Below are 12973 nucleotides of genomic sequence, written 5' to 3'. Positions count from 1 at the left end.
ACAAAATTCTGTATCAAGAGTCAAATTCATAACTTTTGAGGGAACAGCTGTATTTGTCAGGTGAGTATTACATAGTAGTGTCAGAATAGCACGAAAGAAAATTTCATTGTTTCTCTTGGTACTGTGAACTTTCAAATTTCCTTGCATCCACTGCTACACGTGTGCTAGCTTGTGATGGATTTGGGGCATTTCACAGAAGCAAAAGACTGCCCTTCTATGAATAAATACACAGGTTAGTGCAAGTTGTCTCTCAGGTCACTCTGTGTTGTAATTCAGAAGAGGGTCAAATAAGTGCCTTGGGAAACTTTTCCAGTGATCTCCAGTATGYAGGTTTATTGTTCTGAGAGTTGCACATTCTCCCTGGCAGTAGTTTCAGGAGAAACTGGTATAAGTGGTTCTTACACCACYCTTTCTTTGGTCTTTTTTTTTTTTTTATCCTCATGGCTCAATTTGTCTTCCCACCTACTGCCTCAGCTGTGCAAAATCTGCTCTGTGGTGGGCTGAGCAGGAAACTGGATCACTGAACTGAGCTAATTAAAAGTAATCTTTCAAAGAAAAAAAAACCAAAGATGCCAAAATCAGTTGTGACAGATGGTATCTGTTTTGCTTGTCCTTGATTTTGTGTTCCTTTAAGAAGCCACAGTGAGGTGAAGCTCTCTGGAAAGACAGGAAAATTGCTCCTTTCTGGAGGGATCTGTTGTTGCTGCTCATAGAGGGATGGCTTGAGAAACCTGCAGATGGCTTGTAGTGAGGGGCAGAGAGATGCCAAAGGGGTTTGGGCAGAGTTAGCTTTGTTCAGAAAATCATCAGTTAATTAAAGTCTGGAAACCAAGACACACTTGCAAGTAAGCAGGGGGAAAGTGCTGTGTAAACCTTTTTTTATTTCTAGTCTGTTTAACCTAGTCGGTCTGAGCTTTCTAAATTTAGAAATGAGATATTCTGGTTGTCTTTGTTCTAAAAATCCTGGAGGGTTCTAGTTATTTTTTGAAGAACTCATATAAGAAGAGGGCCTAGACAGGTGTACATCAAGGCTATAGCCATTTCTATTGCTGTGAAACTATAGTTATATGAAATAGCCAGTAAACTATATTAATTGTCAACATCCCTTGGATATTTCCCGATATTTTGAGCTTATCAAGCCTTTCCTGATAACTTTATACCTTTCATATGGAAATGTTCCTCTCTTCTGAAAGCTCCTCTGGCTAATTGGCATTTGTCTTGTTCCTGCTTGTCGTTTGATCAGATATTACCATTTATATTTTGGATGTCTATTTTGTCTGATGTGAAGGCACTTGCCTACAATGGGCTTCAGAGGATGGTTGGCATCAATGAGGATTTTCTTTCCATCTAGGAAAATCCAGAACAATATTTCTAAGAAAGACAGAAGGATTTCTGAATTATTTTTAGCCAATATTAGTAGGAAGTACATTTAGGCAGTAATGGTTAGGTAAGGTGGATTAACCACTTCAAGTCATATAACTATCCTTCCCCTATAAAATTTCTTCTGGTTGACAGTATGCCTATCTCTACTTCTTACTCCTCAAGTGTGGCGCTAAGATGCACCCTAAGTTCCCCTCCTGTGCTAAGTGTAACAGAAATTAGTCTCAGATTTATTGTCTTTCCTTTCACATGAGAGAAAAGGAAAGAAGATGGTAGGGAAAGACTAAAAAATGTTAGAAGAAGAAAAGAAGAAAGTGTGGGGCTGCAAACTGTTATGGCCTGGCTAGGTAAGTTCAAAGCTCACTTCAGCAGAGGGTGGGTTAAAAGATGAAGAGTGGCAGAGTCTAGTGTTTGCYTGGAAGTTTACTAGATCTTCCCGGGTGAGGCTGGATTGCTAATGGAAATCAACTGAAGAAGTTCAAGTGTAAGCAGCCATTGCATATAGGCCTGAAGACACATTTAAGGCAAACCCACTGAGCAGTATAAATCTAACTTCAGTCGAGCACCTGATGCTGGTAATAATGAGTTTTATCCTTAAGGAGCATTATTGCTAAACATACTTTTTCTAGAATTCCGGCTACTTCACTTCATTTAATTTAGATATCTTTGGCCTGATTCATGCCTTAAATGYGTGGACTCATATCTTTGAAGGAGATCTAAAATTATATGGGAAGTAAAAGGAAAATATGGTTCTGTTGCTGAAGGGAAGTATTGACATTAGTTGGAATTTCTGAGAGATTATAGGATTGATACTGTATGACTACTTATACAGTATTACAGGAATCCGGTCAGAGGTAATGAAATTGTGACTAATGAAGTCATATAAGCATCTGTCAGGAAGAGTTAGAGTCTGCTAATAAAGCAAGGACGATATAAAAATAATATTTTTCCTCTTAYATTTTTTAGGTTACCTGTGCTATTCTTTTTCTCCTCCTTCCCCCATTCATATTTTTGCAAGGGGAGGGAGAGGGGATTTTCTACCACTATCCAGAAGTGCCTCTAATTATAGACTGAACTGACCAGTTAAAGGAGTCTGCAGATTGGCTAAAGATTTTTCTAAATTCACTTCTGTGACTGCCAGATGAATCTCTGTTTTCTACTTGGCCAGTCATCTAACAGGCAGCTATTAATTCCTGAGCTGATTTCTGCCAAGCATTATTGATACTAAAGTGGTTTTATGCAGTAAAAGAGAGTTGTCTAATGATGATCTGGGTGCCCCAACAGTTTACACCATGCTTAGCTAGTTTGGGAAGTTGCAATATGCCAGCTACTTAGTGGTACTCCTACCTCCTTTGCATAGGGATTTTGTTTAATAAAACATTTGGGAAATAAACTGTTTTTTTTCTCTATATTTCTTCGTAATACTGTGACAGGACTTATCAGAAGTTCCAGGCAGCACCTTAATGGAAATAATTCATAACATTACTTTACCCTTTCATACTTTCTAGGTAGTTTCTCCTCACAGATTTCAAGCTGCTTTACAAAAAGGAGTAAGACTGTTAATATCCCCATGTTACAGAAGGAAAAGTGAAGGAAAAGAGGTTTATTATGCAGAGTCACACAGTGTCAAGGGAAAGCAAAGGGCAGAATTCACACCGCCTGACTCTCTGCTGAGCACCCTTTTGGTGGCAAAGCTGATGCCATGTGGCATTTGCAGAACCCTTTACTTCGGTCGGTGCTGTGGTTAGGGCTCCCTGTGTTTCTGAAAGTTAGATGGGGAGGGGGAGGCTTGGAGGCTCCTGCCTGCACCTTGCTATTTCCATTTCTTCTTGTAATAACTTGCAACAGGTTCAAGCTACAATGTAGGTGAGGTAGAATATGTGGCTCCAGACTGCTGTAACACCCTGACCAAGAAATTGATAGGATGTCACTTGCTAGGATGTAATTTCCAATAATCATATATCTTCTGTTTACCTCCCTCTTAGTGATTTACTGTGTAACAACTCCCCACCATATATCTAGAGGAAGCTTTTCTGCTCCCCTTGGTTTCTGCCTTTCAAGATACTGCGCTGCATGATGATAAGCTCCACAGAGAAATGACTACTGTCGACAAACCCAGTCATCCATGTTGTACACTGCATTACCTAAATCCCAGGGGAGTGTCTATCTGCAGGTGAATGCTGATGGCAGAATCCATTGAGAGCAATGGATGGTGTTAGTCTGTTTATTTGCATACTGAAGTATCTGTGAAGATTCCTGTTATTCTATTCCCCCCCTTTTTTTTTCTGACAGTCATTCTCGGAGGGCAGAGTTATAAAAATGAGTGTTAAAAAGCTATGAAATGCCTTAAGTTGTTTTTTTTTTGAGTGTGTGTGTGTGTGTCATTTCTACTATGTAAATAATAATAAATGAGAAGGGGAAAGGGCAGAACTGAAACTAGGAAAGGAAAGACAATTCCATTTTGCAGAGCATTTCAGTATTAACACATTCAGCTTCATTTTTTCATTTGGTATAAAAATCTTTCTTATTAATTCTCTGTGAAAGAAAATAGATATGTGGACCCTGGGAGCCCTCTGTCATGAGCTCAGAAGCAGTCCACCTGATGGTTTTCCCCAGAGCCATGAAATACTGATGCCTCAGGAACAGCCGGTCTGTCTTCTCAGGAACTGTTTGGCTAAATTCTCAGGAAACCAGTTGCTGCCCGGAAAACTCCCTTAGCACTTTGGCAGAGTTGAAGTATCTCTGTGGCTTATTTCCAATTCAACAAAACAGCAAATTCTGACCAAAAAAAGTTTTACTTTTTCAAACTTGCTGCAAAATCATCATATATATTTAATTAAGTCTTAAGAGCTAAATATTCATCATATGGACAAAAACTGAAGGAGGAAAATTCTGAGGTACATTAATGCCTCTTTATAGCAGTCCAACTGTGAATATAGGTCTTAAGGTGATCACAAAGAGCTTCCCAAAAAGCAGCCTTTGAGCATATGGCTTTCCTGACTGTCAAAATATCTTGTTTAAGGCCTCTAGACCAGCTCACAACATAAAGGATGTGTCAGGATGAGAGTAAAAAAAAAAGGATRAAAGGAATGAGTTGAGTCTCAGGAAAGTGGTTATTTCTGCTTTCCAGAGTCTGACTTGCTGCAGGAATACAGGAATACTACAAAGTTGCTGTTGCCCCTCACTGCTTGGGGCACCTCAGAGGTGTGGCCATCAGTTCCAGCAAGCGTGTACTGGTTGTGTTTTGGAGGGTAGCAGGGAAGAAGACTTCAAGTCCTATAGGGTGTTCAGGATGAATATCCAGGTGATACCAAGCCTGCCTACCTGTCCTCTTCATTGAAAGCCTWATTTCTAACATGTACGGAAACAAGATTATAATTTCAGTAAAAGATATAGGCTTTTTGCTTCTCTTTAGCWCATCTATTTTGGATGTCTCTCAGTGGCATGAGATGTAATTAATTAATTAATGTTATGTGATGAGTTATGAAGTGAGTTAAACCTTATTTGTCAGGCCAGGCTCTGAGGTTTACTTCCATTTTTTTCTTCTTGCAGGCCTTGAAGGACCTTGCCAAGCACTCTCTATATAGTTATTGTTCACATCCATTATTTGCAAAAGATGCTTGAGAAATAAACTTCCTTTCCCACTAGTCTACATTCTTTCTAGAGGGTCTTCTTATTCCCTAATGTTAAGATGACACATACCTCGTGTTTCTAACAGAACTTACCATTCTAGTTTAGAAGGTTTGGATTTTTGTTTTGTTTTGCTTTTATTACTGATGTTGTCAGTGTAGCTCTGGGGAGAATGTTTGCTACGTGACCACAGGCCCCAGAAAAGTATACACAACAACAAACACACTATTTGCCTCTACTGTGTAAATATGGGTGTTTATTATTGTCAACTTTGGTTAATGGGATACTAGATTTAAACAAAGGTTTAGACTACAGTGTAATTTACTCTGCGTACTAAACATGTTGAGGGTAAATCAAAGTAAGCATGAAAGAGAATATGAATATAAACCGCAGTCCTTTTTCTGGATTTCTTTTTGCTGAACTCAGAAGGACCTTCTGCGGATGAAGATACTTTGCAAGGCGCTGAAAGAAAATAAATCATGAAGAAGTAGGGTTGCTCATCACTGCTGGTGGACAGAGGTATTCCAGTCTGGAGAGGTTTTGACTACTTTGAATGTCATTTGGTTCCCTCTTGTCAGGAAAGAATAAATACTTTTGGAACCTTTTTTGTGAGGGAACAGAGCTGCCGGAGTTGCTGTTTCCAGCTGAAGAGTACCTTGCCTAAAAAGCTCTGAGTCCTGGAAGCACTGGGGGCCTGGACTGCCAAAGTGCCTTGGGCCTAGGCGTTAAGGTTTTGCAGCCTCCTACTTCCCCAGCCTTAGCTTTAGAGGAGGGTTGCTGAGGCACCGAGGTGGTGAACTTGCAGGGAACATGAAGGACATACTCACCCTTGTCAGAAGGCCTGGTGTACATTGCTACTACTAGCTGTCACATAAACAAAAGTTTGYGACACAGTTGCAGGGCTGATCTTGTTACAAGACAATATACTTTACTGTGGATGAAAAGGCTTTAAAAGTATTTGAGGTTAAAAATATTAGTAACTATGAATAACTGTGGCCCAAATTCACATTACTGGACTTGCTGCTCTGTGGTTCTGGCATAATCCTTGACTTCCAAAAGTTTTTGTGCTGTTCTTAGCCAAGAGTAACTAACTAGCAGCATTACCTGATAGCAACCTCTGCTATCAGTACCCAATATTGCATGCACCAACCACTGAACAGAATCACGCATGGTAAGGCATAGACAAGCTGAGCTGCAAGATTTCCTGGGGATTGAGTTAACGTTTATATAATTTTATCTTCATTATTCAGCCAGCTGTGCAGCCACAATCATTCAGCGAACAAGTGAGACAATTTATGACCTCTGGTCATTAAAAATGTATTTTATCCCAGCTTTTAGCACTCTAACCAAGTTACTAGTTGCCTGCTCTTCTCACTGTGCTTGTAATTAATATCAGGTTAAAATATATGAGTCAAGCATAATCTGACTTTTCATTTCCCTTTGTTGTAGTCTGAAAGATAGTCAGTGATGGAGAGTGAAAATATGCCAGTTCTGTTCCTCACTGAGCATATATGCATGTGGTAATTTTACCCTGTGGTAAAAGTGTGGAGAATCACTTTTATAGAGGCGGCAGGTACGCTTGTGAAATATGTCTCAGTTTTCTGAGTAAGAAATGTATGTTAAGGTATTGTACTGTATTCTGCAGGAGATAATGAAAACTTTGCCAGGCTCAGTAATAAACCTAGAAGGAGGATTTTTTGATCCAGAAAATGGCCTCACCTTAAGGAGGTTAATTCCCAGCCAGCAGTAAGAGTGTTTGGTAAGGTGCTCCAAGCTGGGAGCTAATTAGATGTTGCTGAGCCTTGTAGGTGCCAAATATGACATGTCTCATGTCATAGTCACACTTTGGCAGACTTACCACATGTTCCTGCACCTCAGAGGGATCTCACACATCTGGCTGAGCTGTGAGAAGGCTGAAAGCCATTTCCTTCAGCTTCACAAGAGTCAGATGTGGGCCCTGTTACACCTGTTACTGCTGCCTCCTCTTTTATTGCTTCTCCTGCCGGATTACAATGGTTAAGGAAGAGCAGCTCCATAGGAGAAGGAGACATAGGCTGTAGGGGAATTGTATAGATGGACATGCAAGCTTACAAAGTAACACTCATGAAATGACTGATGTAGACTGAGAAAAATTTGATATATCTGGCTGTGTCTACGTTGTTGGATGCTGAGCCACAAGCAAGCTAAAACATGGTTTATACTTGGTGTCCACCTTGCCAGTTCTAAGATGCCAGTCATCCCKTCTCCCATAAATTTGTGATGTTGAGGCATCTTGGAAAGAACCTGGACTGAGGTCTCTGCTGAAAGCTGAGCTGTGTGAAATTGTTATATGGCTCTGCGAGAGCTCACGCCAGACCTGCCTGTGCACAGTGTAAGAGGGGATGTGACTACTGACAGGGTGGTTGGGCCAGTGCAGCATCCAGCTTTCTCTCTTGTCTTCCATGAAAGCTCAGCTGAAGCCAGAAACTGAGTTGTGCCAGTGTTTGAGCAGTCTGGATGGAAAGGCAGTCTGAACTCAGATTCAAAATGCAGTTTAGGAGAATCTTACGAAGTTTGTTGCTTTTAAAGAGGAAAGTTAAGAAGTCATAGCTAATTAGAAGCAGTAAAAAAAAACAAAAAAAAACAACAAAAAAACAAACTTGGGAGATGCAGGACCTGTTCTGTGTGGTTTGAATTTCCAAGTTAAATGGGACAGAGATAGTGAAAACTTTATCCAAGCTGCATTCATTTTGCAGATACTGCATACTTAGTCACAACTTGGAGTATCAGTGGACACTAATGCTGCTAAGAATATCTGGAAATCAGGCTGCTTTGGTTTGAGAGCCTAACTGTGTGTTTAGAAGTCTGACCTAAATTCGGGAATGCAATCTTCTACAACAGGGTATATTATATATACCACGAACATCTGCAGACATTTCCAGTAACGAGTTTGAAATAGCTTTCTTCATTACTTGAACAGCTCTGTAGATTGTCAAACAATATTCATCAGATAAATTATTCAAGCTATTCCTTGTCAAATTTCTAGTACATTCCTCACGCACTTTTTTGAATTATTAATTTGTCAGCTCCAGCTATTTTGGTGGTCCAGCTTTTCTTAAGAATTGAGAGAGAGAAGCTTTGTACGAACATCAGTGGTCATTGTAACCATTCAGTTTATAATCAGTCAGCTCCTGTGAAAACTGTAGATTAAAGACAATCTATGCTTGCATAGCTGGAACAGCAGGAATTGACTCAATAGGTGGTTGAACAGCTCTGAGCAATACTAAACTGTAATGAATTTGTTTTGCTGAAGAAAGGTGAAGACTCAGGACCACATCTACATAGGACATTCATGCAGCAGAAACTTACGGGAATACAGTGAAATACCCAGAGACATAGAGTGGGATTCTATGAGGGGKTTTTGTTTTTTTTTTTAGTATTCTCTTTTTATTGCACAGAAGCAGTTATTATTGGAGCTGGTTTGGGAATACACTAGTGCCAATGCATTTTCCTTAAGTAACCATGGTTTGGCTTTTGTGAAGTCCAGTCGCTTTTTCTACTAAACCCTTTTGAATCTGATATGCTTTACAGTCTTCGTTCTTCTTGCCTTGCACATCCATTAAATGCAGGTTTTCCCTGGTTAGGGTATTAAATTTTACAGGATTTTTACAATATGATTTGCTTAACTAGCCATATGAAGGGAAATAGCATTGCAGTTATTAAATGAGRGATGCTTGAACTTGGCCTGCACATTATGCTCAACTCCATATTTTCTTTATAATCATATTTACTTCTATTTTCAATTTCTTACATTTTCTTCATTATTATWACTATTATTTTTGCCTATTTTTTTGTCATTACTAGCTGGACAAGTATAATTCTAGCCCTGCAAAACAGACCTGGAGCAGGGAAAAGCTTCTCCCTTAGGAAACAGAGAGAAGAGATGATCCCCCCGACAAAGGCTGGGCAACGGCATGGGAGCCCTGGGCCATAGCCCAGTGGCTTAGGACCACTGTAGCCCTGCTGAGGGCGGCACAGCTCTGCTTCTGTCATGCACGGACAAAGCAGAGCAGGAAAGATCCCCAGAACCTAGTGGTATGCCCAACATTTCAGGGAAAAGGGGCAAAAACTTCCTTTAAAGGGAGCCAGTTGGTTTAAAAGGCCAGTTGGCCATATTTTCAAGAATTTCTTCACAGTTAAAATTAAATTAAAATGGATAAGATTTTGTCTTATTACATGATTCCTAGCAGTCTTCTAACAAGCCCCTTAGAACTGGTCTGGGAAAAAAGTCCTAGGCAGTCTATGAGTTAATTAAACTTTGCTCTAGATCCTAACTTAACAGAGAAATAAACTGCTAGATTTTTTTTCTGATCAAACGTAAATTTCACATTTTACTTATGCAAACTGCATAATCATATGTAGGCAGCTGAGACTGTCTTTCCTTAATTCAAAATATTAACATTTCAGGTATAATAATTCTTTAAGAGAATAAGAATAAATCCCCCAAATCCAGCTATAGATTTATGCTAATAATTCAGCAATTCTAGGCATTTAACATTATTAGGAGTCCATTACAGCAAAACTGTTAATATTTTAAGAATGTTTGGAAGACAAGTGACTATCATATTCTTCTATAAATATTTTAATGCTACATCATATTTTTCCTTAGCATTAAAGTACAGGTCTCACAAAAAGGAAGTCATTTGTGTTTTCCATATTATGCATGTATATAATGCAAGTTTTACCCACTCATTAATTCATAGCAATGGCACTGGGTTTTGTTTCAATTAATTCTTTTGTACTTCTGTTCACAGAAAAGGAAAGGCACCTCCAAGAAGTAGTCATTACAAATAGATTATAGGGCAGTAATGCAGAAATTCTCCATAATCAGATTGCATTCAATTTCAGTTGAGGTCTGCTTGTTTGGAAGGGAAGTTTTTAGTTCATTCTATCTAGTAGACCTCATTCTTTTCTGACTTTGGAGTAAATGATAAGGGTTTTTTTATTTCTTTGGACCTGCCCCTTTCCCCTCCCCCCGAATCATAGATGCAAATGAATAGAGATCCAAAGAAATCTGTTGTCTGTAAAACTGGTATTTGGAAGAAGAGGTGAAGCCCTATATATTCACTAAATCAGCAGAAGTCTTCAGAGATCTCTGTTAGGCAGCTTCTGCTAATCATCATCATTTTTAAAACTCTGAGAAGAAGTTTAACAGAAATTCCTCTCTGATATTAATGTCTTTATTGGGCTGCTCTATTTTTGCACTAGTGATCTCAGGCTGGGAAAGGAACTGGCGGAAGAAGAGAACAGCGTCAAGAAGCGGTTGTCCACAATGAATGCCTGAAAATTATTCCCTTAAAAYGGTGGCTTCAGCGAATGTATACATTTCCTTCTTGGAGCAGAGAAATCCCCCTCAGCTCCTACTAGAGTTCATAGTAAGAAGGCAGAGCCCATGACTTGAGCAGTGCTTTCAGTGGGTACTGCCTGCAGGGAACAGAGCGCTAGGACAGTGCGTTCTCAGCAACCTATGTTGCTAAGCAGATGAGTTGCTTTATTTCATACCAGTYGGCACGAAAAAAATACTTACAGCTTGGGGTAAAGCAAAATCACTTTCAAGCTCAGCAATGCCTGTGATAATCCTCAATTCCAGAGGAGGAAAGTAGGATTCACAATCARTAACACCTGAGATAGGTGTTACGGTAACCAACCTTAATCTTGTTAAAATGAACACTGAAATAAAACAAAATAGCTAGATGGAAGTACTGTAGCTGGAGATATAGTGAGTAGCTGGTGAACCATGGTATTTTTCCATTCATTTCCACACACAGTAGATAATTACTTCATTTCCAAGCTTTGGTTAGAAAGCCACTGAGGGAATCGATAGTGAGTCTAGTCTCCAGATAAAACGTGTTCACCTTTTAAATTTATTTTAAGTGTAACCACTGCAAAGTGCTTCAGTGCACAATAACATTTTCAGTGGGTCTCAAAACCAAGTGACTGAAAAGCAGGATATGCATTGTGAAGGACAAAGGTAACATTACATTACTCACAGTTTTGGCATGTTGCCATTATTTCATTTGTGACTCTAAGGAAGGTAGAAAAATATCTCTTCTGCATATTTAAATGCAAAGCACATTAAAATGCAGCCTAAATAGAAAGCTATTCTATGTTTATTAAATACTAACTGTTTTCTTAAATATATTTATTATGAAAGGTGAGAGAACACTATTAAAATACACATGTGTATGTTATGGAAAACTCACRATTATTATGTTCTTAAAGGTCAGTTGAAATCTAACTGGCATACAGAAGAAATTTCATATATGTTTAAATTAAAGCTGTATTTAAAATGCATTTTGAAAACAGCCCAATAGCTATATTTGTAAAGGAATATTAACATTTGCCTAAGTTACCTAGGCTCAAGAAGATACTATGTCTTTGACAAATGCTTGGTTTAAAAAAAAAAAAAAAAAAAAGGAAAGATGCAGTGTCATCCCAGGAAGGCACCATGCTGCTGACAACAGAAGTAGTTAGAAGAGTTTCATGATACAGCCTGATTTTCATGTACTTGAGACAAGGAGTCAGCAGTATAAAAAAGTAACAGAACAAATGTTATTGTGTGACTGAGGAAACCTCTTTGTAACACCTTAATTCTGTTTTTAACTGCTTCATGAGAACAGTGGCTCACATCATGTTTAGACAGCTGTAGTTGATACCAAGTGATGGAGAGAAGCAGTTTGTTCCCCTGTTTGTTCTTTAGGATCCAGGTATTGCCAGCATCCAAGCAAATATCTTAMTTAGAGAAACCTAGGGACTGTAGACTGCTTGTCATCTAACCGCTTCGGATTTGCCAGGTCATTGAGTTGTCCTACTAAGGAATTTGGTTTGAAAGTGCCAGTTGCTCCAGGAGTGATACAGGGATTGTTTTGGTGACTTAGTGACAGTCTTAGCCTTTACCCAGGGAGGCAGATACAGTGGAGTTACTTTGATGATGTTATTTATGAGATAACAGTTAATTACTCAAAATCTACTGAACCTGAGTTTAAGGTGTCAGAATTTGGTTCACAGTGAGGGACATTTTAAGCAGTTGGTGTTTTCCCTTATAGTTTAATACCTCTTAATTCAGGTTAGTTCTGTAATAACATGTAGAAATGTTCAATTCTAAAAAATCTAAAACCAAAACTGATTTAGAGAACTATCCATTTTCCCATCTCTGATTAAGAGAACACATCCAATTACATAAGTATATTATTAATGCTCATCTGTAGTGTAGTAGAATTAAAGTTGCAATGCCTCCCAATCACAGTTTAAACTGTGCAGTAATCAAGCATGAATTTAGCAAGTTCATTTTTCCATTATGCTGTTTTCAACACAAAGTTACCATATTAGCATATGGTACCACAACATTGCAGTTCAAACCAAATGAGTGTTGGGCATAGGAAGCACAAAAGATGGCTTGCATTAAGTGCAAATGGAGGTTACCTTTGAGATTCTACAGTTCATGCTTGGGACTGCACTTATCTTTAATCACTTTTTAAATGGAAGATAACAGGATGTGATTGAAAATCCCTAAACAGTAGCACTTACTGAAATGAGCAGTRGGAATGGCATGTTTAAAAAGAGAGCTCACTCCTTGAAACTTCTAATATTTCCCATTCTGTCTCCCTCTTGACTCTTCCCCCAATAGACTGTATCAAAACAGGGCTAAAATTAGACAGCTGTAGAGAGTACAAAGCTACATTAAAGTGTCCTGAAGTCTAATTCTGCCCAATTCAAGTTAGACTTTTAAGTATGTGCCACTGTATTTAAATATCAAATTAGAGGGGAGTGAGAAAAGTAAGTTTTGTTTTTTTCTCTGGCTTTCTGGGTGGCAAAGAAAAAGCCCTAGTAAAATGAGGCATTCAAAATAGCAAAAAGGCACAGCAGGTTTATCATTGAAAAAATAATTTAAAGTGTCCTTTGCAGTGTGCCAAGGTTTAAAAGC

Source organism: Apteryx rowi, unplaced genomic scaffold (assembly GCF_003343035.1).
Source record: "Apteryx rowi isolate R43461 unplaced genomic scaffold, aptRow1 scaffold_441, whole genome shotgun sequence".
NCBI lineage: Eukaryota > Metazoa > Chordata > Aves > Apterygiformes > Apterygidae > Apteryx > Apteryx rowi.
This window is presented reverse-complemented; position numbering follows the sequence as displayed.